Source organism: Erithacus rubecula (assembly GCF_903797595.1).
Source record: "Erithacus rubecula genome assembly, chromosome: 11".
In the NCBI taxonomy this organism is placed as follows: Eukaryota; Metazoa; Chordata; class Aves; order Passeriformes; family Muscicapidae; genus Erithacus; species Erithacus rubecula.
Window position 1 is genome coordinate 5787434 of NC_136663.1, and position 27586 is coordinate 5815019.

Here is a 27586-nt window from a genome sequence, read left to right on the forward strand (position 1 = left end):
CTTCTAGTAACACTCTGCTCAAGACTTGCCTTTCCTGATGTTTCTCCATTCCTGCACTTGCAAAACATCCCACATCTATCTTGGGGTAACAACAGACCCTCAGGAATCCTAAAAATTACTATTTTTTCCCCCATAGGTTTGCTATGTATAGATGCCACGAGTTCTTTTCAGAATGATTTAGAATTTGCGCACATAACACTCCTTTTTCAAAGCATAAGTTTAAAGATTTACATAACAGATTAAATGGTCTTCCAAAACAAGATAAAAAAAAAAAAAAAAAAAGAGTCCAGGGCTTGCTTTTGTGCTTTTACATTGTTTTCTCCCAGGCCACAGTTTTTGCCCCATGTTCCCAGTTCCCTCATGACCAACTCCCATGAACTCCAGACACTTGGACATTAGAACTAAGGCATTTCAGAGGATCACATACAGCACTCATTCCTTTGCCAAATATGCCACAGTCCCCATCCAACTGTGGACAGACTGAAAAGCTAGCTGATGAAAATGGGAAGCTTTATCAGAGACAGTCCAAGGGCAAGTCAATCTCAACAGGGGAATCCCTGCAACTGCCTTGACATGGGCATTTTGAAAGACAAAAACATCAGGAGTTTATTTACTTTGCATTAGGATGAAAAGGAAATGCAACTGAAATACACAGACGACCATGGAGACACATGCAAACAAAAAAACAAAAAAAAAACCAAAAAAAAACCCCACAACCACAAGCCACCAAACAAAAAAACAAAACAGCAACAGTTGTTCCTAAGGGCAGTGAGGAGGCCAATATGCTGAGACATTTCTGTCAGCTTCAGCAAAAAGGAAGTTAAAACAAAACTGGATGGGTCAGTGGAAGCAACTTTGCTCCACAACAGCCTATTCACCAGAGCTCCCAGTCTGAGCCAAGAACTGGGACATGCAAGAGTCTGCTCACCAACTGGGGAGGATTTTAAAACAGAAACCCTGTAAACTGCAGCCACATAGGAAAAATATTAATAATAACCAAAATTGAACAGTTCAGCACAAAAAGGATTCTGTTTTCAGAAAAAGTTAAATATAAATATAAAAGAAGCCAGGAATTAAGCTAATGGAAAGGTATGCCAACAATCTATTCTCAGCTGCGTTCACAGCCACAAACTCCAACACATACCAGTTACTTGCTTATCATAAGAAGTATGAAATGTGTACAAGAAAAGGCAGCAATCATCTTGTCTAAAGAGCAGCACATCACCTTGGGGTATCCATGGTAGGAAACATTAAGTTGTATTTTATCTTCTATTCACAGCAAAACCCCAGTATCCCTAATGTTGTTTCCATTTGCTATTTACATAATTAAGTCACCTCCTCACAGTTCAAATACCCTCACTCACTACTCAGGTTACTTCCAGTTTCCCAGATGGTCACTTTCCAGAAAACACCATCTGAGTCTCAGCCACTTCTTGGTTAAATCCATTCTGACAGCTTATTAGCAGAATAACTTATCGGCTGTTAAAAGAATATTTGTTACAAAATTGTTTTCTATGTAAATCAGGTTCCATGAACTAGGATGGAATTTCAGCCTTTTCAAATGCATTTTAATGTGAAATGCTGACATCAAGTCTTAACTTCATTTGATTATTTTTTCTGTTTATTTTATTAGCAACCAGTTTTTCTGGCACTCTTTCCTGTTCCAGTTCAATCACTCGGTTGAATTACTTGAACTCCTGCTGAACTGCACCAAAAAAAGGAAAATTAACTAATGCCTCATTTGATCTTGTGACCATAAAACTTGTGTTTTCATTCCCTCTTTAACCTTTGACCATCTATTTTCCCCTTAATTTGTGTGTTATGTACCTGATAGTTTTACATTTGTTTCTTTTATTCATGAAAAAAGACTCTGCTCTGATGGTTGATCTGCCCTCTGTTCATTTTAACCACCAGTGACTTTATTCTGGATTCTCATCAATAAGCACACACTTAAAATCACTTCTTCATAGCCCATCATGTATAGGTTATTTGGCTTACTGTATGCTATTTACCAGAAGTGCATGGCTGTTCTCATGAAAAGTATCAGCTAAGCTGAAAAGAAAACAAGTTACAAGAGAGTGAAATGGCAGATTTTGAAAAAGCTCCTCTGTCAGTTTCACAGAATCAGCTGAGTTGGAAGAGACACACAAGGGTCATCAAGTCCAACTCCTTGCCCTGCACAGAACCATTCCCAGGTCACACCACATGCCCAGTTAATTACTTTATTCAAGTCCTTTCCTTTTCACATTATTATGGAGTTGAATTCAACTTATGCTACTGGACTTAGCTTTTTTTTTTTTTTTTTTTGAACAGTTGTTAAAACAGGATAAAACATTTTTAAAACACATGTAGACTGTAATAAAATATGGTCTGTCTACAGCCCAAAGAAAGTAAGTGAAAGGAGAAGATTTCATGAATACCATTAATGAGGTCAAAGATTCCAATTATGGCTCATATTTGACATCAATACTCTGCATTTGTGTGAATATTAAATTCATGGATGCCAATCCTACATACATACACTCAGAACAGGAGTCAAATCCCTTGTCTTGAACAGTTTATTGTATTTGTTGACTAAATTACAATAAGAATGCTACACATGACATTTATTTACAAATATGGGTGCCCTAGCCCACTGACTACAATTTTTGCTTCTATCACTGGGTGAACTAAAGACTTGGAAAGCAAATAGAGGCTTCTAGACATGCCATCCTTGCTGATGGCCACACAGGGCCCTGGTTTTTGAAGGTCATCAGGTCTCTGTTTTTCCTGAGTAAATAAAAATCAGCATCAGCAGTGTCACCCCACGCAGCCTACAGACTTCCTATTGTTCTGCAGCAATATTCATTATCTCCAGCATCAGCACTGCTGCAACTTTCACTTCTGTTAACTTGAGCTAACATCAACTTTCTGTTGACAAGAAGGAAGCCAGGATCAAGGCCTGCTGATACAAGTGACACATTGACAGGGTCTCCTGTGACACCAGCCTTGCTCTTCTGCAGATAGCAACACTTGAGCTGGGACACAAAAGATCCTGTCCTTGGGTTTTCTCTACAACATCCTACATCATGTATACCCAAAAGCCAGTTTAATTTTTTAAATATGCAACAAGCTTTGTCAATGTCAAGAAGACTTTGCACTGCATTTCTAATTCTTTCATGTAATAGAGCAGGAAAAGGGTCATTTCAGGTTATGCAATTTCACCACGGGCATATGGCAGTGAACCCAGAGCAGAAACACAAAACCCCCTCTCCTCTAAAGCACATGGCATGCTGATCAAGTAAGATATAATCTAATGCTAACAACACTACTATTATCTATTGAACCAACACCAGTATAAGCAGTAAAGACAGAAAGGGGAGGTGAAACAGAGGAAGACAACAACAACAAAAAAAACTAGAGTAAACCAGCTGTAAGAGAAGACAACCCACTGCAGCAAAACCAGCCTTTTTGCAGGTACATTTAAGATTTAAAACCTAGGAATGGCAGTGGATAAGGCATAGCAATGGCCCTCATGCTGTTTTAGAAGATGTTCTTCTAGCTTGAGATACTGGCCCAGTTCCCTTTGCTCTTGCACTGCACTGGGCACCTGCCAGGGGCTAAATATCCTGGCTGCTTAGATAATTACATATTTATGATTTTGCCGAGAACTCTTAGTCAAAGCTTATTTTTGAACTGTAAAATGCTTAGAGAAACAGCAGAGAAAGTTCTCTGACAAATGTTACTTCAAAACAGAGCCAGCACTTAAATTTTTTAAAGGACGTTCATTTCCGTTTCAGTTGATTCATTCAGTGGTGAACTTTCATGGCAGAAAAAGGAGAAAAGGGGTGTTTTCCCTCTCAGTCAGAAAGGGATCTTGCTAGTGTGCTTAACTTGTTCTCTGTAAAGAAAAAGAAAACTCAAAAACCCCTCCAAAAATGATTCAGAATAGTTTACTTAAATTTTTTAATGCTTATCACAGTTTGCACCCTACCACATGATGGAACTTTTCTTTGCTATAGCATTAGTAGTAGTATTTCCTCTTCTACACATAAACCACTAAATTAGCTAATTCATGCTGATCCAATAAACAGAACTGACGTATGAACATTTTGAAATATAATTGTTTAGCCACAATAAATTATCATACAAAATCCATTGTACTTCACTTTCCATCATTAATAATAGCAGGCACTGATTTCAGGAGGAGCAAAACAGTCCAAAATTTGATGTTGTCAATTATTTTTGACTATTACAGAACCTGCTAGAAATAAATATTTAATTTTTTTCCCCCCTTTTAAGGCTGCACTCCATAAACTGTACAACCAACAGCCTCAATAATAAATTTCATGAGCACTTTCAGGCCCTACTGTTCCAAGTGCTTTCAAGCCTGGTTAGCTTTATGCAAGCAAGGGCTCCTTATTTATATCTCAAAAGAACTACTCCTACACTAAAAGTTACATGTATGCACATGCATTTGTATTTCATAGAATAAGAGCCTTAGTCTTGCAGGGTTATTTATTTTGAATCAATTATTCCAGGCTCTTGAAGGCAACATCTTTAGTACTCTGGAAAGCTGGGGTCCCTGTTCTCAGTGTAATGAGAAGTGACCTTCAGCTCCAGCACCTTACAAAGAGCTGCTCATCTGCAGATGCTCATTTTATGTACCTGTAGTTGAGAGATGCCATTCAGCTCCTCATTTGAGAAAGCCAGGTTTGCAATTCCAGTGCAAAAACTTTAGAGAGCAGCACCTATCTCCAGCTGTTCTTTGCAGGTGTCAGCAGAGACAAGGCTTCCACACCAAACCCAACTCTCCAGCTCATGTCTTGGCTGTCTTCCTTGGCATGGAAGAATTTAACATGGCCTGGCAGATCAGTATTTGGGTGGGTTTAGCTGCTGGGGAAGCACAGGCTAATAGTTACATCCATTTATTCATTCACTGCCTTCTAAGGAGACCTAAGGTCACAGGACAACCTGAAGGAACCACAGAGCCATTCAAATTAAAAACAACTTGCTGCAGTCTTGGGGAAATTTCTGCAGACATCTTCCAGTCCCTTCCCTTTGGAGTGATTTATTCCCTCTCCCCAGCTCCTCCAAGCCCTCCTGCTGTTTCTGAGCTAAATCCCCTGCCCAGGTAAATACACAAAAATGTTGCACCCATGGAATTTCCTGGCCCAAGAGATTCAGTGCCTGCAGAGCTGTTCTATAACATCTCTTACGTGTAGGAACAGTTGACGTAACACACAATAGGTGTGTTACAGCATGGAAACAGTATAATGTGTTCACCTAAGAGCAGGCAGCACTAAAAGAATGGATTGAAATCACCTGCTTGGTATTCCCCCAGGACTGTGAGGACATGTCTCAGCTGTTGATGACACCACCTGCCTGGGGACTAGGTCATTTTGTGTTCACTGTCTATCCTCAGACTTGGCCTGTGCCAGTCTGTAATAAACAGCAACATCCTCTATTCTCTTCTGCGTGAGACCTTTTTAACTGATCAGGGTGCCCATCTCAGTCACCCCACCCGTGTGAAGGCTCAGAACCTGGGCAGGGTGTTGTTTTCCAGGCTGCCTATGAGAAGGCACATTGCCCTGTTTGAGTCCTTCACAGCCCTTTCTGCAAAATTAAACCCATCCCAGCAAGCTGTCACAGGAGAGCACTAACTGGTAACTCCCACCTTTCTGTAAATTCCTGGGTTTTGCACATTCCATTCTGTATTTCTAAATTTAGATCTACATGTGTGTTTAAATACATGCACAGATAAGCACACTCCTGTATTCCCACACATATTTATGTGCACACACACAAACCTGCTTCAATGACTTGCAAAAGCAGAAAGGCAAACTGGTTTGCTTCCAAAATTCACAGAAAAGCCTTGCAAGATACAATGGAAAATCTCTCTTGGGTAAACTACCTGCTCCATCACATAATAAGAAAATTTACTTGTTGAAACCCTGATATCATCTTTTGCTTAGACCAAAGATCCAAGACTTTAAATTTTTATTTCCAACACATTCATTAATTCTTGTGACCACAGATTAAGTACCCAGTTATCAGCCTCTAAATGAACCTTCAAAATCCTAGAAAAGTAGCATTAGACACTTAGTTTCCTGCAATTACCAGGCCTTTTTCATTAAGCCTTTGCATCTTTCTTTTGACATTGTGAGGAACATTAAATCTGGCTGCAAGAATGGGAAAAAGAATTTATGCCCACTGAACACAGCCATGCTATAGCACAATATAAATATTTAATTTTCTAAAGAATTGCCAACAGCTACGATAATTTTTAAGGAGTATGTAGGATTTTACCCTATTTGGTTATCAGTTAGCATATATGTAACATATGTATAGCATAACATATGATGCAAAAAATAAGCTTCTTTTAATTACCTTGAAAATTGAAAATCTAAGAAAACAATACAAGAGAATGAAATATGTGTATATTGTTATTTTATTGGTTTTTTGTTGTTTTTATTTTTCCTACTAAGAAATGTAACTGACAATCAGGCTTAAAACATGACCAAAAATGCTACAACCATTTCTCAAGGGAATCAGAAATTAATTTCTTATTCAAAATAGATGTGTTGAACATGGGCAACCATTGCCAAAGCACATCCTGTTTGGGAGATGCACACTACCTGCTTTCTTCAACAATCTCTGGCCCACACTTTGTTTACACAGCAAAGATAAAAACATAATAAAAACCCATAAAAGTCTTTTTTACTGAACAGGTTTAGTTACAGTTACTTTGGGGATGGTAAAAAATGTGTCTAGCTTGTCTCTTAAATCTACATTCAAACTATTTCAAAGTTAATCAGAGGTGAGTAATGGTTCAGAAATCTCTTGAATAATAAAGTATAACAACTTAGAGCACAAAAACAGCCCTCAAAGAAAAGAGTGGGGAGTACTTCACTTCAAGTAACAGTTGAGTATATTTTATGAGCACTGTAACAACTACCATGCCCTTGAGACTGTACAATTCTGAATTGCTAATATAATTTGTAGGGGGAAAATTAGGACAAAATGCAGTAACATTTCAAGTACAGTCTCACAGTATTTTAAAATTTTATGAAGTATAAGGACTAGGTTAATATGAAATGAGTCATGTTTTTAAGAAAGGCAGTAATATAGATCAGTATCTTAAATCATAACAAAAATTACACTCAACCACTACAAAATAAAAAGAAAACAGAGTAGCTTTTTGCTGGAAAAAGGTCAACAATAACAATAAAGATTTAACAATACTAGAAAATGCTGAGAGCATTGCTCATTTCAGGACTGAGATGTCAAAATACCAGTCTGAATGACCAGGTAAACACTCAATTCATCTCAAAATAACAAACTCTACTCATATCAACTCTGAGCCTAAAAAAACAGACTATTAAACAATATACATGCTTGGTGCAGATCTTCTGATTACAGAGGTATATTTGCTTTACTTTGTGACAAATGTATTAAATTTCACTCCATGATGTCTTTGGGAGTTAAAAGAATTGCTTACTACCTCAAAAAGTAAAGGAGTTACATCCAAGCAAACTCTTTAAGCATCACTTTCCTCACAGGGCAAAGACCAAAGGAAACCAGCTCAGCTCTCAGATCCAAAACTGAGTTTTCAAAGCAAGCAGTTAAAAATCTTCCCCCTTTAACTTCTGTACTGAGCACAATGATCTAGAGATGCTTCAATTACAGAACTCACACTGGAACTTCATGCATTTAATTCTTAAAGCTAACACTGAAGGTATCACTCTTGTACACATCACCTGTGACAACACAAGATACCAAAACTGCTAAAAAGAGGTTGTTTGATCAAAGCTGAAACAGTAAGTTCCAGTCCTTCCCTTCAGCCTCAGCTCTGCTTTCCATCTGCACAGCTCTCAGGAAGCACCAGCAAACCATAAGGACAGCCTGAAAATATGAATTTGCAATAGTCTGTAACACTAACATTCCAGAGATGGAATAAGAAGATTGCTCCTTTCTACAGGAGCTGGGATTGTAACTTCACTGCTCTGACACTGACAAATGGGCTGAAGTAAAATACACCTGACAATGCAGAGCTGGTTTTGTTTTTTTCTGGGAAAAGCTGTTAGTATGAAACAAACTGCAGAGAGCACCCAAGTGGGGTTAAGAGAACACTCAGCTTGGCTACAGCTCACCCCAAACAGGCTCTTGGCCAAAAGAGGAAGCAACACCAGTTACCAACAGGATGAGCTATGCTACTGTCAAGTCACACTTCTCACTTCAAAATTAACATGCTGCCCTACTTTCCACAGGATAAAACCAGGTGCAATTGTAATATCTTTGTCAAACAGCATAATGATCTACGTGTTCCTTAAAAAAATGAAAATAATCCACTTGAATACTAAAAAAGCAGTTATTCTAAAAATACTGTTTGCAGTGTAAGCCTGCTAATGGCATGTGTGCAGAGAGAAGCCACACCACCTTCAGTCAGTTAAAAAGGTGCTTACCATTGGCAGTGCATTGATATGCAGAAGTTTTCCTTTCAGGTGCCTCTTGCCACAGAAGGGTGATGCTGGCAGGGAAATAAGGAGACAAAATAAGGAATATTAGTATGGATTATTTTGAAAACTGTGCTGTTAACACACAGTAAAATGTTATCATTTAAGCTTCCTGGCTCTCCCAGCTCCTGGCATTTGCTCAGACCTGGGGCACAGCACTGAGCTGTGCACTCATCCTGCCCTCCCCACAGCCCAGAGCTGCTCCTGGGGGAGCCTGGCACACAGAGCTTGGAGCAAACACTGGGTGAACACCTGCACCACCAGGCTCTGGATGGCTGCACCACTCAGCAGGATGCACACACCACAACCTGGCCAGAAGCATCCCAATGTCTGCATTTTGATTCAGTTTCAGGAAGGCAACTAACTAGGCAACTTATAGCATTGGCTGCTCATGCCAAATTTCTTCTGGAAATAAACCATGGATACCCACATTGAACCACTTTTTGAAAAGCCCCAAACAAATCAACGTTGCAGTGGTATGACTTCCAAAATGGTTACATCCAATGTGAAGAATTGAAAGCAAAAGAAATCTGTTTTCCTCACACATCTTGCACTAAATAACTCAATTTATATACACAGGTGTGCCCACGAGCCCAAAGAGTTACCAACTCCAGCACTGACCTCAGTAATTAAAAAAAATCACCAGCTCATACTAATTGCTAGCAACACTTGACAACATGAAAGTAACAGAAATCTTTCTAGTGCAAAAATTAAGGCAACTCTCACCCACCTTTAAAACCCAAACAAATTCACACTCTTACATTTTAGTAATTTTCTTTACACATCAATAATAATTTTATGCACCCAACAATAAAATAACTAAGTATAATCACACAGCTTTTTGATATCCAAATATGAGGTAAGTCCATCCACTGCAACATTCACTTTTATTTAGGTGTGACAAACAATTTTTATCCACACTAATATTCCTGAGTGGTTGCCCTCCATACAAATACCTGCCAGACAACTTGTCTTTAGGACATAATCTAATCACCCACTCAAAGAGCAGGAAGGGTGACAGATGGACATGGGTGACTAATGAAGTATTACCAGACTATTTTTAGATTAAATTCTTTACCAAGCATCTGCAACCTGTGGTCAAAACTTTTACTATGAGTAAAGAATAACTATGGTTTGTGGGACTCATGATCAACACGAGGTTCTCACGTGCAATTTTCAAGCTCAACCAACAGGAAATAATTCATTATAGAGCTGTTTTTGAACCCAACCAGGAAAAAAAAAAAAAAAAAAGCTACATTATTTGGGCTTATTTTATTCTTAGAAGATCCCACAAGGCAGGCAGAAACATCACCTTCACAGGGCAAGCAAGAGGCACTGCAGAGGATGCTGAGGAATGCAAGAATGCTGGGAATTGAAAGAATCTGCAAACATGTTCTTATTTCCCTGCTCAGTTGTACTAGTGTTGCAGAAAATATGTAAATAGGCTGAGTGAAACTCCACTCCCCAAGAGGTACAGTATCCTTTGCAAGGCTGCTCAGAAAGGTTTTTTTCCACAGCTGGGGCTGCTGACCAGCTGAGAAGAGAAAGCTTTAACACCCGCTCTGCAGAGCCCATAAAAATATTATTTGCTTATAACGAGTTCTCCTTAAAACCAGAACAAGACACCAACCAACCAACACTCTTTTGAAAACAGTCTAAATCATGGCAAAAGCTGTGTGCAGAAAAAGGCAGAGCAGGGCTGCTCCCCCCTTCCAAGTGTGATGCTTGGTTTGGGTTATTCCATTTGGGAAGGAACATTGCAAACATAAATAAAGGGATGATTGCACAAACATAAACCATTTTCTTCAAGGAAAAAAAGGCTTTCTTCAGTAGACACTGCCCAAACTGTCTCCTTCCTACACCTCTTTGCCCTTGTGCAATCTGGAGTGCAGTGCTCATCACTGAAGCCAGAGAGGGAAACCTTTCTGCCTGATCCGTGGAAGAGGATTCTTGTCCTGTGCTTTACATCTAAACAGGGCAGTGACACGGAAAGAAGCTGGAAGCAAAGACTCAAGAGAGCAGAGAATGAGAAAAGAAAAGGTTCACTGACTTCACTTCATTCCTCACTCAATGTTAATTGGTTGTAGGCTCCAGTTTTAAATAAGGGCTCTTGAAGTGATGTGTAAACATTTAGAAAACTCTGCAGTGTCCTTCTTCAAAATCAATTGCTGAGGACAAATGCCTCATCAGCAGCTTTCTTTTCTTTCCAAATTTATCTTATTGGATTTTGGCATGTACCTTGAAACAATGCAGGTGACAGTTATAATTTATTGATTTCAGACTTTCTCTCACCTTTATATTCCAACATGTCACGGTGATTTAAACAGGTGCCCAGATGTAGTAACAGCTATACTATGTGACACTCAAAAATATTCCACCAGATGCCCTTTAAGTTGATAAGGTACAAGTGGGGAATGAACAGCAGCTTGTGAGTTTGGATCCTTCTTGGAGGGGCTGGGAATAGCTCACCAGTGCCTAATGACTAATTTGTTCAACAACAATTGAAAACTGCTCCACTCAACTTGAAAAGACAGATGATTTTGCCATGTGTGCACTGACACACATGTGCTCAGAGCTAGTGCTTACTGCCTTGCCCACATCAGTTTTTTCTGCACAAAATGACACACCTGATGCTCATGTTCCTTGGAGATTTGGGGCCAAACACTCAGTACAACACCCAGCATCATCTCCCTGTGAGAGCATCCTAGCCTGCTCTGTATACAGAGACCAGGCTAAACCCAGCCCAGACCATGCTCCAGCCTTAAGCCCAGCTTGCATGAGCCAGGCAGGTCCCACCTGCAGGGCCAGAACTAAGATGCCAAACCACCTTCACCAAAGCAGCAAACACCACCCAGGCTGCTGCAATCAACCAAACAATAATCATGTGGTACAAAGAAAACCACAGATAAAAACAAACCTGGCACCAACACAGTGACAGATCTGGTTATCAACACACAGACCAGATGCACAATGATGTCCTTACCTGCCTCCAAACACAATCAGTTCAAATTAAGGATTTCTCTAAATGCTACTTGCAGAAATATTTAACCATTGCTATTGGTGCTACTTTCTCCTTCCCAGACATTGCACTGGGTTTGTGCTACAGCTAAACTGGCATTTTTTGTGTGAGCTTTGAATTGTTCCTGTTCCCCATGTGAACTTGTGCACTTGTGAGTTTTTTTCTAATCCTCTTAGGATCACACTGGTTATACTACTTTCTGAGATTTTGGTGCTATTTGAGCTCTAACAACAAATTTAGTCGATAGATGTTGTGCTTTCCAAATCACAAAAGCCTTCTAAGGACACAGTATCTTTTCTTCTAAATTATCCTTGAGTATCTTGCTTTTATCTGGATTCAGTATTGGGAAAAAGTGTCCCAATCAAGATAGAATTAAAAATAACTAAATCCTGGATATTACCCTCAGTAACTAGGCTGCAAAACACATGAGACAATAATTTTAAAAGCCTAAATTGAAAACTAATCACTCCATTGAATTCTTCCTTTCATTTGGTTAATAGGCACATACAAAGATAATGGTGACTCTACCACTGCTGTGCTTGGAACATAAAGAAAGAAAACCAAAGTTATTTCTTTTAATCACAGTTCCACAGTGATGTACGGCAATTTTTTTAAAGCAATTCAGCACATCTACAACAACATCTGCTTTTCAAATCTGACAGAGAGGCAAAACTGAGACAAATACCAACTCAGAAAACTCAGGGGAAACAAATACATACAAGTGTGTGTGGGGGGAAATCAGCATCACACACAAGGCATTGTTAAAAGCTGTCAATACCTGAAAGTGGTAGGTAGCAATAGGGCTCCTAGTGACAAGATAACATGCACAGACTGCTCCAGAACTTCACTCTGGAAGCACAGTGTGGGAGGATGTGTTACAAGAAGCCTCATCAGGAAGCATTGAAAGTATCTAAGATCTGCCCAGAGAGATATCCACACAAATTCCTAAACTCTACCTCAAACAGCTCTTTTCTGTTAATTAAGAAGCTTTTATTTCCTGATCTTTGTTCTTTTACCTTTATTCCATCAGAAATGTAGAAAAACCTGATGTAATTTGATTTTCCAGATGTTTCAAAGAATAAATGCTTAAGTTGTGCATTACTACCACATTAAAGCTGCACAACTTTCCACACTTCAGGAATACTCTATACAGAACAAGCACCTGTGTGTCTATGGACATATGTGAATCAGCTGCTAAAACAAAAGGTGTCTGAGGGGATAAAGAGTAAGAACTGGCCAAGCAGACAGAACTGTTCTGGAGAAAAGTTCATCCAGACACAGAAACCACTCATTGTAAACCCACAGAAACAGGATTCACTGTGCAATGAGAAACACAGGACAAGTCAGACCAGAGCAAAACAATACTGCAGAAGTTTAAACACCAATTCCTGTAACAGTCAAAAATTGAGGCAATCACAGAAAATAGTTCATAGCCCACTGAAAGGGAAGGAAGCTGAAATGCTGGAAAGGAATCCAACTCAGCCAGCTCCTCTAAAAACCCATAATGCACCCCAGTAACCTTGTCAATGCCAATCTGCTGGCAGCACCATTTCACTTGCAGGGCATTTAAATGAAATTCATTAGCAAGTAATCCAATTCACGTAAACTGGAAATTAGAAGGTCCTAGAGAATGAAGTTAAACCCAGTCTAGACTGGGAAAGAACATAAAGAATTATTACTGAAAGCACTATTATGCCAAAGGACCTTAAAGCATCCACAAAACCCCACCTTCACAGGCTGCTACCTGCAGGATGGGGGCTCACCTGTGAAAATTCAAGGTAGTTTCCAAATTGTGGAGTTTTTCTTCTGAAAATAGTGGACAGGATGACTACTGAGATACTGATCAAAAGAGTAGCATACTGATAAATAATTTTTCTGTGTTTTAAATTCAAATTAATCACTGGAATATTAATCAGTCAAAACAACTTGTCAAACTGTGTGCTCTCAGCAGACTCGCTTCAAATAGAAAAATGACTTTTCCTTCTCAAAAAGTAAAAAAAAAAAAGAATAAAAAGAAAAATCTATGTAACATTTAAGGGCTTCTCTGTTACTACAGATTTCAAATACATACCTAAAAATCTGAACCAAGACATATACACAAAAAAAATCCACCCCCAAAAAACAGACTTAAAAAAAAATCAGAATACTTTTTTCCCATTCCTTTTCCTCAAAAGTAAGAACAGCCATATTTCCCATGATACTAATTCAGCCTTCTCCAGCTCACTAAACCAGCCCAGCTGCCCTGGTGAGTGAGAATCCTTCCCTTCTCCACTCAGACCCAGTTAACTCAGATGATCCTTCACAGCTGAAGGAAGGCAGTGACTGCTTTTGTCAAAATGGAAAAGTGTTTGCAGGGAACTGATAGTTTCAAGGATAGAAGGACTTTTAAATTGGTCTCCAATGTGGGGATATGGAACAAAGCTCATACCACTTTCCTGGGAAAACCACCTTCTTCTGCTAACAGTGCCTGCCTCATCTGTGTTTTCAGAACAATATATTCTTATATTCAATATATTCATGGTAGCCTTGCAGATGAACTCATCTAGATTATGGCAAGCTTAATTTATTGAATTAACTAAAATTCTGTCTCAAATATATCATGATTTGGGGAGGTGGGACACATGTTTTACGCAGACATCATATTTGGAACCAGGCTCAAAATATTTAAATAAGGAAATCTCCCAAAATGACAAAAGAACTTGACAATATTGTGTTATTTTCAACCTCAGTGAGTGGAACCACCCATGGGTTTCCCTCAGGGTTGGTACCACTACCACCTTTAGTCCTTTGGGCACCCAGAAGTCAAACAGGACATTCTTTCAGAGTAACAGCTGAGATGTACATTTTTGCCAAGCCAAGGAAAGGAGCTGCTGAGGACATTCAGGCAATGCAGTGGGGCTTGGATTCTGCTGCAGGAGGTGTTTGCAGCCAGCCTGACGTCAAGAGGCTCAAGCTGTGGCCACTGACCCTGAACGCTGGGTACACCCAGCAGTGCTGAAGTGACACTCCCTGCCTGAGGACACACTAGGAAGGCTGGCTGCCTTCTGTCTGCCCACTGCAGGAAAAATTCCCAGGATTCCTGCCCTTGCAGCAAAGGGTCAGGTTTATAAACAAAGGTATTTCAAAATGTTCTTAAAAATCTACTTCGCTTGTTATACTGGGTATGTGATAGTAGTAGCAGAGAGGTTGAAGAATTAGGATTAAAAAATTTCTTTAAAATAGCCTCACAATTATGAGTTGCTTTTAAAGCCCAAAAGCACTTAAAAATCCACAGGTATGAAAACATTTTTTGGAAAACTTTAATTCGTACCAGAGGCCAAAAGCAAAGTTAGCAGTGGAGCTTGGGTCATACAGTCCAGGTGTTCCTGGGATTGAGCTCCACTAAAATAAGGTGTTTATAATGTGCTCCAGATTCTTCCTAAAATTAGTATTTTGTGCAAAGCCAGAGAAAAACATAAGCCTCTTACACTGCCAAGAAAAGGTTAACACTGAATGCCCTAAAATCATCAATTAAATGCATCAAGGAATACTTTTTTTTTTTTTTTTAAATACTGATCAACAAAAGCTGCTGCACTTCTGCTTACAGTCCCCTCTCATTTCCCCAGGAACTTTCAAAAGTGAGTGGCACCACAAGCACCATGTACTCAGGCAGCTGTATCACCTTTCCAAACAAAAAGTGTCTTAACCATATTTTCACACAAATAAACTACAGATGAAGCTCCTGTGCAGGTAAACCCTGTGACTAAGTAGCAGACAAGTTATCCAAGACCAAGCAACACAAGGATTTTTTTCCTTTTTTCCAAATCTTCACACAATGCCATCATTACACAATATCATCTTCCCTACAACCTTTGGCCTCTGCTCTTTGTCTCCATCACTTCTCTAACAGCAATTTTGCAACCTCACATGAGGGCTCTGATTCACAAAGAGTTAAAACCCACCTGGAGAGCACTGCCCTTGTTCAAGCACAGGTTATCCAGCCACCCCTGCTAAAAGGACAACTTATTCTTACACAGCAGCTACTGAGCTGTGACAAATTGCAGAGCAGGGTGTAGGAGAAAAGCCAGTGCTTCTCATTACCAGGGCAAACATTCCTCCTCCTGAGAAGGGAAACCTTCCCTGCAGCAGGGCTAAAAACCACAGAAGGCAGAGGGACTCATTCCCAAATGAGCTGTCTCTTGTCCCTAAGAGCTCTGAGGTGTGCCTCACCTGAAGGCTTTGGTTTAGTTTTGTGCTCAAGTCACATCCTAGCCAAAATCTAATTGCTATTGCATGGGGGAGACCTCAGTCTACCCTCATCTACCCTCTCCCAGCTGGGTGTTCTCAACACTTCCTTTCCTCTAAAAAAAAATTTAGAGTTTTCTTCCACTCAGCTCTTGAAGCATCCCACTGCAGGGTCAGAGGAGGACAGAAATGGCTCAAGGAGGGAAGAGGGAACAGAGCCCTGAAAGGGAAGAAATGCAGCAGCAGCAGTGCCCTAGAGCTCCATCATCTAAATACATATTTCCAAAGGATGCCTGGTGCCCTGGACAGCAAAAGGAGCCCAGCACAAAAATCTCTCAGCAAACAGTGATGTACAAGGTATGGGCTGTACCAGAAATAGCACAAACACTAACTGTATAAAACATGTATCTGTTATTCTCTTATTTTTTCAAACCATTCAGGTACCAGAGCTGTTTGTCTGTCACACTGACTGAATAGCAAAATAGTTGCATCAATATTAACTTGTACATGGAGTAAGAGACACCAAAACCTGTTCCAAAGAATAATGAGCTTACAGTACAGAGAAACATAGCAAAATATTTACTTTAGCACTATGGTCAGGGAGAACAGCATCTATTAAATAAATGGACTAAAGTCATTAATCAACAGCAGCATATTACACAAATATAATCATGCCACCTTTTTTTTTTTTTCTTTTAACAACAGGACTTAAGCATGACCAAGGAAACCATGTATTTGATTCAAAAGCAACACATTCAAAAGAACTGATGAGCATCAGGAAATGAAACCACAGCAGAGAAGTCTGACAAAGATCATCAACAGGCCAGGATTAACTGGTAACCTAACAGAGCCCTTATTCAAGCCTGTGGTAAACAGTAAAGAGAGTTTGGCTCTATGTATACACTTGAACTATTAAACTCTCCACCTCTAGGATAGACCTAGGTGGTCTATCCTGAAATAAAAATAAAAAAAAACCCAACAAAAAAACCCTTCTAAAAACATTGTTTGATATGTTAATTAATATTTCGATTATGTTGGTTTTCCTGCTTGCAGGAAAAGGTTTTTCCCTATTGAAAATGAGTGTAAAAAACCCCTAAGCAAACTTTATTTGTTGCCAAAATGAGTGAAGTCAATATTTTTATTTCACTGGAAATATTTTCTGTTGGATTTCCTATGGTCACTGCAGCTGTACAGCTCAATTTATATCTCTTTGAACTTATGTGTTACACATACAGAGTAACACACAGCAGGTGTTTATCCTACAAACAAGTGGAAGTGAGATTAGATAACCTATTACATGCTTTATGAACAGTTAAAAAGCAGGAAAAAAGAGAATGCTGATGTTGGTTAAGGGATCAGTCTCAAGTACAGCTATGTCACATCAGCAACAGGAGAAAAAACAGCCATTTCCACAGGAGCAAATTTCAGGGGAAAAAAAAGACTTAGGTTTGTCTGGTGAAGATGGGGTAGCTGCAAATACATTTTAAATAAGCAAAAAAAACTTCCCCATAACAAAACCATTCAGCTAAATACAAGTTAAGAAAAATTCCCAGTGCCATGGGGCTTCTGTTATTTTAAACAAGAGTAGTGAGGACTCTGGAAGGAGTAATTCTGCCTAAGGAGAAAGATTAGTGTATAGTGTTTGATCTAACAGGGCTTTTCCCTCCCTTGACTTTTTGATTCTTATCTTGATTGTTTCACACCAGGAATCTGAAACTGGCTGAGCTGTGCATCCTGCAAATCTCGTTCAAACTGGAATAGGCTGGGGATAGGATTTCACCCTTTGGGAATTTCATTTACACAACTCTGCAGTCACCTACAGAATTCTCATTCTTTGTAACTGCTGTCAGAGCTTCATGAAACTGGTGGGTTTGGGACTTTTTTTTCTATTTTTTAAGCCAACTCACATTTACCAATGTGATCTACAAGACTGGTCAGAGAAGGTAACAAACTCAAGATCTCTGCTCTTGGTCTTCAGGAAATAAAACTTTCTTAATCTTTTAACTTGCTAAAGATAGAAAAATTACCCATATCTTAATATTAAAATATGCCAGGTAGGTACCACAAAAGAAGTGATTATTCACTAAAGTATCCAGACCAGTTTGCATTTCTTAAAAAGAAAAAAATGCGATATTTATGAACTTAAAAAAAAAAACCAACTATGCTTCCATTTTCCATTTGAACCTACATATATTTAGTTCTTTTCATTGATGGAAAATGAACAGAAGGCCTGTAAATTTTGCTGCTTTCTTTTGTGATCATGTTAACCTCCACTGGTTAACCAAGTGACAAATGCTCGGGGGAGGAGTACCAAACATACTTGTCAAAAATACTCCACCTAGCAAAAGTATTTCCCCTCAGTATCAAACACCAAATATTGGGGTCTGGTTCATCTCCAAACAGAACACTGTAGATATTATTTCAGTCACACCTAGTCAAAGGCTTTTCTTCCCTGTTTCCTTGAGGATACTTTTATGCCATGCTTTTCCAAGTCAGTGGCAGAATGTTGAAATGGAACAGTATGAGGTATTTAGCACTAATAAATACACAGACCCTACACAGCACAGAGTAATAAATGCACAGGATTTGGCAGCTCAAAAATGATGCATTTTCCATCATCAACAAGTAATAAAAACCCAGGTTTACAAGCTGCTGCACTTCAGAAGAGATTGTTTACTGGATCAGATAAAAACAAGGTTCAATATATATTTTTTTTTGTTGCATGACACAGTAAAGTTGCAATCATTTATCAGACTTTTTCTTACATCTTATCTTTCTTATCACTGTAAGGAATAAGCAAAATCTTGGAATTACAAAAACATCTCAAAACACTAGCACACTTCTGACCCATTTAACATATCCCCTTCTTTTCATACACCAACTTTACCCAGAAATAAATCCACTTGCCATATTTGCCCAGGAATACTTCTGCTGGACTGGTTTTGACACCTTTTCAGAGAAGTCTCCTTGAACCCCCTGGACTTGCAGCAGGCTGGGTGTGCTGGCCACCTACACACTGACACTCCCTCTCCCACAAAAACAAAAAGGAGGCAGTTTTGCTAGCAACATCTGCAGACTGAGCAAGCTCAGTTGAAGAGCAATTAGCACTATTTGTTCTTTGGTCTAAGTTAAGAAAATTTCCTTGGGGTGTTTTTAGCTAATCCGTTAATTCAGTGATTTAAAAGACTTCACTAGTTTTATCTTTTTGTTCCTGGTTTCTTCCCATAAAGCAGTAAAAAAATCAAACTACACTCACTTATTTTAGCCTGCACATGAAGAGTTAATTTTTAAAACTTCATTGTGCAACGACTTCACTAAAAAAATTCTTAACTGACTTGAACAATTGCCAATCCTCAGAACACTTGCCAAAGATTCTTACCAAATTTTGCAGACAGTGGCTGCATGGACCAGCCAGAGACCATCCATAGGCAAGGCTGAGTGGATGAAGGGAGGCAAACAATTCATGCCAGAGAAGCAGCAACAGTGTGAAGTGCCAGTAACACATGCAGCAAAGTCATCTCCAGAGGCTCCCACCAGTGCATGGAATCCTCTGTCCCAGCACAGGCTGCAGAGCCATAAAGGGTAAGATAAGGAAATAACCCTGGATTCCATGAGTGTGCAATGGAACACTGCAGCAGCTTCTCCTTCCTGCTAGTCCCAAAAACTGTGCTCCAAACTGCTGAGGGGCCAATCTGATTTCACATGTAACCCTCCATGTCACATCTCTCATGAAGGGAGGTGTATTTACAAAAGCATTAAAGCCAACATCTGTGTTGATTTTGATTAACAAAGCAGAGAGGTACTCCTGCTCATCCTTAGTCAGCAGCAAACTTGACCCACTGAGGTCATTTCAGCAGCCCTATCTCAGGCACTCCACCCAAACCCTTCTGAGGATTGTGTTTTTCTCTTTTAAATTAACCAAATCTCTTGCAGAGAAAAGCTGCAGGCACTGCCCAAGATGAGCAGCTGAGTTACCCATGACCAGAGAGACCCAAAGAGCCAGAACAGGCAGGGTGAACTTAAAAATTCTGGTAAAGAAGACAGATGCTTCCACGACATTATTATTAAATATATTCTGAATTAAGAAATATTAAAATACAAATCCCTACAGATACTACACAGTAAATATTAAACTGTGTTGCTCATTATTTTAACCAACTAGAACAAAACACAACTAAATCATGGTGTCTAAGGAGAACTGGAGGGCAGTGTCTCCTGCCCAGTGCTGCTAGGGAAGCAGATGAGAGAATACTACAGAAGCATTTCTATTTATTCCTTTCAAAAACAGGGGTTTTTTTTCTCATATTTGCAAAGAATTTATTTTAGAAAAAAAGAAGCCAATTTAAAAAATCGTTTTGCAATTCTTCAATGGAAATTCTTCAGTGTTTTGACAACAGAACCCACTGCAGATATAGATACTATAGAAATATATCAAAATTGAGTTTAGATTTTTATTTCAAATTCAATTGAAAATTTTGGTGCCAAAATCTGATCGAAGCCACTAGAAAAAAAAATTAGATAAATTAAATAATCAACTAAGCAATCAATGGAACTGCTGCAAATCACAGGCAGAGTGTGCATGAACTAGAAGTGTTAAGTGGCCAGTTTTTACAGTGCCATACAAATAATTTGTAAGACCACAACTATTTTGCATTCAAGTGGCTCAGTGCTTTGTCTGTACTCTGGACACTCAAGGATAAGAAATTTATCTGCCAGTTACAAGACTACAAACCCTCACTAAATCCAAAATACTGAACAATAAAACCAATTCATTTCACTATTGTCAAAAGAGCACTTTTCCCTAGGTTGAAATGCAGAAGTTTCCCTCTTTATCCAGTACACTGCAACAAGAAACCAAGTGAAATTTTTTTTGCATTAGATACACGCCTTCCTCTAAATGCAGTTTGACACAATAAATTAGAAACACGCTATTCATCAACATGCAACTTCCTAAAAAGTCATAAAAACATAAATAATTTGTATAAATAAAGGTTATGTGCTTTAACAAAAGCAAAGCAGAGCAGCAAATCAGCCTGATTAGCAAAATAAATAGCACCTCTACTACAACAATTCAATCTTAGTAGGAAATCAAACATTTTAATAGATTGCAGCACAGTTATTTTCTTGACAAAGTTTGATTTCTCTAAATCCAAAGCAAAATTACAATCAATTACTTCAAACAAGGGCTTCTTTCTACCTGTTGATTAAATTGTTTTCCCTTCAATCCACCCTGAGCCTAGCAGACATTTCTTCTTGTATTTAAACAGTCAAAGGTGTAACTAAAAGCCTAAAAAAGCATCTATAACCAGCCTTGATATTAAAAAGAAATTTCAAAAAGAAAGATTTTGAATAGGGCAGCAAAAGCACACAGCACTAGGCAGTCCCTCTGTATACAAGTGATGGAAAAGATCCCAGGAAAATCCTACAGGACACATCCCACATCCTGAGGTGCTGGGTGCTCCTCTGGAGGCAGAACAGTGAGCACCAAACAAACAGAGGAAATTTAATCATTCACCCCTGGGTGGCTTGGTTTTTTGTTTATTTTTTTAAAGCTTAGCTTTACCATTGAATTAAAAAAAATCAGCAAATATATGGAAATAAATCATGAAGTTGTATCCAGACTACAGTAACCTTCAGGTAATTATACTGAGAAAGAAAGAATAAGAGGGCAGTTGCCACAGGAAGACACCTGTCTTAACTGTGCCTGCAATTATGGGGTTTTTTTAAGCTTTTTTTTTACACTTCACTTCTGTAATTCACTCCAGCACTACCACACTTGCGCTCTTGCCTCTTCTACAGGGAAGCATTCCCCCAAATTCACTGTGGGTACCATAAAAATCTCAGTTCATTGATAATTAACTTGTACATCTCATCCAGAAGTTTCTTTACAGTGCCTCCTCTGTATCCCTTCTAGAACATTAGTAAGGAACAGACTGGACCAAGAAGATTGATTTTAACTACAAGCAATGTCAGAAGAATAATAAAGTTGTTCCCGTTTGTACAGTAGCAAATAAGGAATCAATAATATAAAATACATACATTATAAAAAAATAAACCTCAGAAACACCTTCTGAATTTAAGTTTCATGGTCTTACACACTTCAAAAACATGAAAGGCCCTGAAAGATCAATACAACCCATAGGAATCTAAGGTGCAGAAATCCATAATTTGATTTTTTTTTAATATGGTAAATTGTACAGTAGCAAACACTCAGATAAATCAAAGCTATCTCCATACAAGAAACAAAACAGGTCATAAATCCAGAATTTATAAACCTCCCATATCCTCAAATAGGGAATGTGGTGCAAAGAATGTATTACAGAATTTGCTTTCTAGTGGGCATGCAGGTATTTCTCATTTCAAGTAAAAACTTCTATTAAAGGAACATGATCTCTAAGGATTTATCTCTGGGCTTTCTCATCCCCCCAGTACTGTTAATTTTTAATGAGCTTTCTGAAAATTCCCTTTGCATTGAATCTCACTGGCTGGGGATGCCAAAGGACCCTTTGATCAGCAGATAGAACCCTTTTCCTAGTTTTGGAGGGATTTTACTCATGGAAACAGCAAAAATTTCTTTTGATCACAGCACCAAAACTCTGATTTGAGATCACCCTGGTTTGCAGGCGTGGGGGCTCGTGTTGTGCAGAGTCACTGGTCCCCTGGAGCAGCTGAGCAGAGTGGCACAGATGGGTCTGGGAGCCTGGACTGGCATCCAATTGTCACCCTGGCCCCAAAATGTCCTAAAGGAGTCCCTTTGATCCAGTCCAGTGCCTGAGGAATTTCCAAACAGGGCAGAGTGAATCTGCCAAGCCCTGCTGCACGTCCACGGACACTTGCTGGACTGTTTCTAAGAATGGGACACCATTTGGGAGAGCTAAGAAAAAAAACAACTCATTAGAGCACCAGGAGAAAATCCTTTTCTCTCAGGACACTGCTGTGCCATGGAATAGAAAATGCTATTAAACAAAAATGATCAACTGCAAACAAACACGAATAATTTGCTGAACAAAAAAAAATATCTTGCAGCTAAGAGACAATATAAATTACCATATGCAGATAACTAGGATGCCAAGGAGCAGGAACCTCACTGCCCAAAAAAATACATCAGCAAATGCAGAAAGACTGTTACTGACTATGTTTTGATTTCAGCAATAGAAATCTAAAATAATCTAAAATTGAGGATGTAATTGCCAAAAGGAAGAAACAAACAACACAGAAAAAGAATAATCAAGACTGGAGAAAAACAGATTATCAAAGGCACCTGCTATCACAAGAATAGAAATGAGATCTTCAAAAGCCCTGAAGGACTCCTTGCAGAAAAGACACAAGAAAAAGCACAAAAACCCCAAGAAAGTGATCATTACTGATTCGATCATTTTAGCATACAAACAGAGATGTACTAGGGATGGCAGAGACTGCCAAAGGGAACAAACCCAAAAAGGTGGGGGAGGGGTGTAGACTCCTGTATTCCTCTTGCCTCTGCCATGCCAGACACTTTCCCCTTTTTTTCAAGGCATCCAAAGCCCTGCAGCCTGTTGGGGTTTGGATGCAGCAGCTGCATCTCCCCCACACTGCCAGACCACAGAGCTCCAGGAGAACAGGGGCACGAGGGTGAGACAAACATCTCCCCAAAGCTTTCCCCTGCCCCAGCCCTGAGACAGCATTATTTCTGTTATTTTATTTCTCTTATTTCTTCCCTTGGAGCAGCAAACACTCCTCATCCAGACAAAACAGGAGGTCACTGTGCTTTTCTGCTCTTGCCCTGGCCCACACACTCTACAGAGCATCTCTCCCTAAGAGACTGCACTCACAGAATATGGGCTGATCAAACACTGAATGCACAATGCATTTGACTCCCATATATTAATTATGTACCTCTAAATCATAACAATTTCTCTAATAATTTTCCTACAGAACTTACAATTCCCACAAAAAACGAAGATCCCCTTTGATGTCTCAGCGCTCTTCTGTATATATCAAAGACACAGTGTAAATATTATTTTACAACAAACAAATTCTATACATTCCTCCTCATTTGCAAGATGATCAAAACAAGTGAGAAGTTCTAAGGAGAGAACTTTAATTTTGTTCATTCACCCCCTGCATCTACCAGCTCCTTGAGTTCCTGCAGGAGCTCCTTAAGCCTTTGGAGAAACCAGAAGATCCTGCTGGGAAGGGATAGGGAGAGTGCACATTATTTAATAACCAGAAACTATGTGTGAGAGACCTTTCTGGTTTTATTTTTGGCACAACTTATCTGCTGGTAGAAAGACTGCATTTTAACACTGAGAGGAATGTAATGGGAAATTTATTTTAAGAATAGCAGGTCATAAAGATTGTATCATTATCCTCCTTGGACAGTAATTGGCAATAAGAATACATGTTCTTCTTTTAGTTTTTGTTCATTTGATGAGTTGAAAGAGAAATGCTGTTCATCCAACATGCTGTTTATTTAATATTCAGCTTTCCAGAACTCTTCTTATGCAAAGCACAAATGCTGATGATCAATTATTTTAGTAATCATAATTCAAGCTCAAATTTTACACTCTGTAAACACATTATCATGACCACCACATTATGCATTTGAAAAATTCCAGTTGCAGCAACCCATACAAATGAGCACACTGCATTAGATTTACAGTAAAATTCTGTTCTGGCCAGACATACAAGGGGTTTTTTCATAACAGTAAAATGAATGAAGCACACATAAATGCTGAGTATTTTTCTATGCAGTGTACAAATGCACACATTCATACACAAACAGTCACAGCACTTATTTCGAATATCGAGTAAAAGTGAAAAATATTTACACTTGTCCCTAACAAGCAATTATTTCAAATACTGGATTTAATGTTTTTAAAATTAAATTATTGGGTATGATTGAGAAGTCAGGGAAGAGCTGCTGTCATTTTTTCAGGAAGATTTCCTATAAACTTCATCAGGTTGACAAGAACTAAGTTTTCCCAAAGCAACTGGTAGCTCTTTGGGAGCAATCTAGAACGCCCTCACACTTAGTGGGTGGCCTAATACATCCTGAAATGTAAGTCTATAATTAAATAAAAATTTGCAAAATTCAGTTTAGGCTTCTTATGGGAATGCTTAATGCACATATAATTGGGGTGTAACACATGCTGCATTACATTTATTTTACTGATAAACCATAACTTTTCAAACTAATGTTTAATGGAAATGCTTAGAAAACAGTTTGATGTTTAATGCTGCAAATAATAGTAAAAGGCTAAACAGGGAAAAAGTGGGCCTGCTGCTGCAGGAGGTGGATGATTTAGTGGCAGCAGATGGGAGATAAGGCTGAAGAATTCATATCAGGGATTATTTGATCTTGACCCATGGGACAGATGGGCTCTGTCAAAGGGTGCAGAGAACCAAGGTCACAGCCAGGCCACAAAGCTTGTGGAGACTGAGGGGTCCTTAGTGGCTACAGAAAGGTTTTCTGCCACCCTCAAATAAAAAGGGTATCACCCCAATTTGTACCCCACAATATGGATTTATCCAGTCTGGGATGTGGCCAGTTGGATGAATGACCAAAAGATGGGTGGAAACAAAGCTAGGCTCCAAACACAGCAATTAATTAATGTGTCCTTCAGCATCTGAGAGGAGGACACAAAGTCGTTTAGAATACTGGAGCACCTCTGCTATGAAGACATATAGAGAGAGCTGGAGAAGAAAAAGCTTCAGAGATACCTTAGAGCACCTTCCAGTACTTAAAGGGAACTTAAAAACAGAGAGGGGCACATAGTGATGACAGGAAAAGAAGGAATGGCTTTAAACAGACAGAGGGCAGGTTTACATAGGATATGAGGAAGAAATTATTGACTGTGAGGGGTTTCACTGGAACAGAAGCCGTGGATGCCCCATCCCAGGAATTGGTCCAAGCCAAGTGGGAGCTGGAATGACACAGTCCCTAATGTCCCTTCCAACACAAACCATTCTGTGCTGGCCAGGAGGCCACTAACACCTGGGGTACTGCAGCCACCTCTCCTGGCACCTGACCTACCCAAAAATCTCCACCAAGGGCTCAGAGGAAGCCCAGGAATGCACTCTCCTCATGCTTGTAGGCAGCACCAGTCTGGGGGCAACCAGCAGAGAGAAGAACCTGTGGGTCTTGGCCAAGCACCAGCCAGGGGTGTTGTGTGCTCTTGGACATCTTGGCTCCTACAATGATTTATTCTGTCTATTCACTGCCATTGACTTTGAAACCTTGATAACATTTTATAAAATAAACCTTTATAGAAAGCACAATTCCAACACATCCATGTCCAGCAGATCCTGCTGGTTGTGGATTTTTCTGTTCCCAAAATGTGCACTTTGTCTTCAGAGAGAACCAGTGCACAGCCTGCAGCAAAACAACTTAAAATTGTGATTCCTGTGTCTATAATTAAGCCACAATTGGCACTTTAAGGGGCACATTCTACAGTTCATGCTGCTAAAGTAAATACTGTGTGCATGAAGAACTGCCACAGGATGAGTGCAATGAGCATCTATGCTTATTTGCCAAAGCAGCTCCTTGAGTTTGTATTTAATTCTAATTCATTATCAAGCATCTTAAAAGTCAAGCAATTGCAAAGTCCCATAAATATATGTGACTATTTGAGTTTTCATTAATACAGTACTTAGCATGCAAAAACCAAATTAATTTATTTCTGCATGCAAAAACCAGAATGGGTTGGAGAAGCAGCACACACTCACACAGCCTTGGAACTGAGCAAACTGTTACAAATTTGCTGGAAAAATTGTATACTGGGCATATGTAATAGGCAATTTGTTAGCACATAATTGCTATTTCTAACCTAAACCAAGGCAAATCTATCCAAGAAGCATGTTCATATAAACACTGCATTTTATATGTATGTATATAGGCACAAACACTCTTAAATATTTTATACAGAAGCACATTTTTGAAATATGAAAAGCAAAGCATGGTGGGGACATAAAGAACCCAGCTTCACTTCTCCTAAATACCAAGGGAGTTAAACATGAGCACCCACACTAACCAATGGCACCCCCAAGTTATCTTCTGCCAGGAGAAAGAACAGCAGCTGCAGAGACAAAGCTGGAGATTAAACTCTGAACATCTAGGGGGTAGGAAAAAGAGGTAAGAATCTTTAACATGATTGTCTTCCCAAGCTTGAACAGCAGCCCTACCTTCACCTCACCCCACCTTGCCAATGTTCAAATATGTAACATTTCTAATTGTATGCTGACATATTCTAATTGTGTGAGCACAAGGCTGCTAATCAAACCTTTATGGAGATAAAAATCAGAGTTGTTAAAAGGAATTCTCTTAAAAATTCAGGTTTAAACCACATCCTGAGGTTAAAATTTAATTTGGTAGGGTGATGCTTATAGTGTTCCTAGAATTTTGCAATACCTGCAAAATACTTTTCTTTTGTTAAGTAACTGCTTAGTACAGAACTTCTTCATACACTGAATCTCAATCTCCTAACAAAAATATGAACATAAACATTCACAAATCAAGGTTAAAAAAAGACTTTATGACATGTATCTGAGCAATACTTGAGAGATTCCAGGAATATACTTGTGTTTATTTTGGACATCACCTTCTATTTCCGTGTGATGCCTTTAGTCTTTGCATTAGAGTAACCACAATCTCATGCAATAATCACTTTGGAAGAAAAAATAAAGATTAATTAAAGCATATAGCTGGCATATTAGCTGAAAGGCTGACATACACCATCATTCCATTTCCAATGCTCTTCAAAGAATCCTCTTAACTAAGCCTGCACAATCAGAGCATTTACTCTTTAAATAACCATGATGAAAAGCAAGATTGTTTTACTTCTTGAAGCCTCAGTGTACATTCCAGGGC

General features: G+C 39.1%; 1 protein-coding gene across 4 annotated transcripts in view; it reads right to left on the minus strand.

The window, feature by feature from the left end:
* The window catches only part of TBL1XR1 (TBL1X/Y related 1), a 103817-nt gene that overhangs the window by 49900 nt on the left and 26331 nt on the right, over window positions 1-27586 (minus strand). For all 4 annotated transcript variants that reach the window (XM_079315510.1, XM_079315509.1, XM_079315511.1 and 1 more), the window contains exon 2: window positions 8445-8509. The gene's annotated coding sequence lies outside the window, so the exon portion shown is untranslated. The remainder of the gene's footprint in view (window positions 1-8444; window positions 8510-27586) is intronic.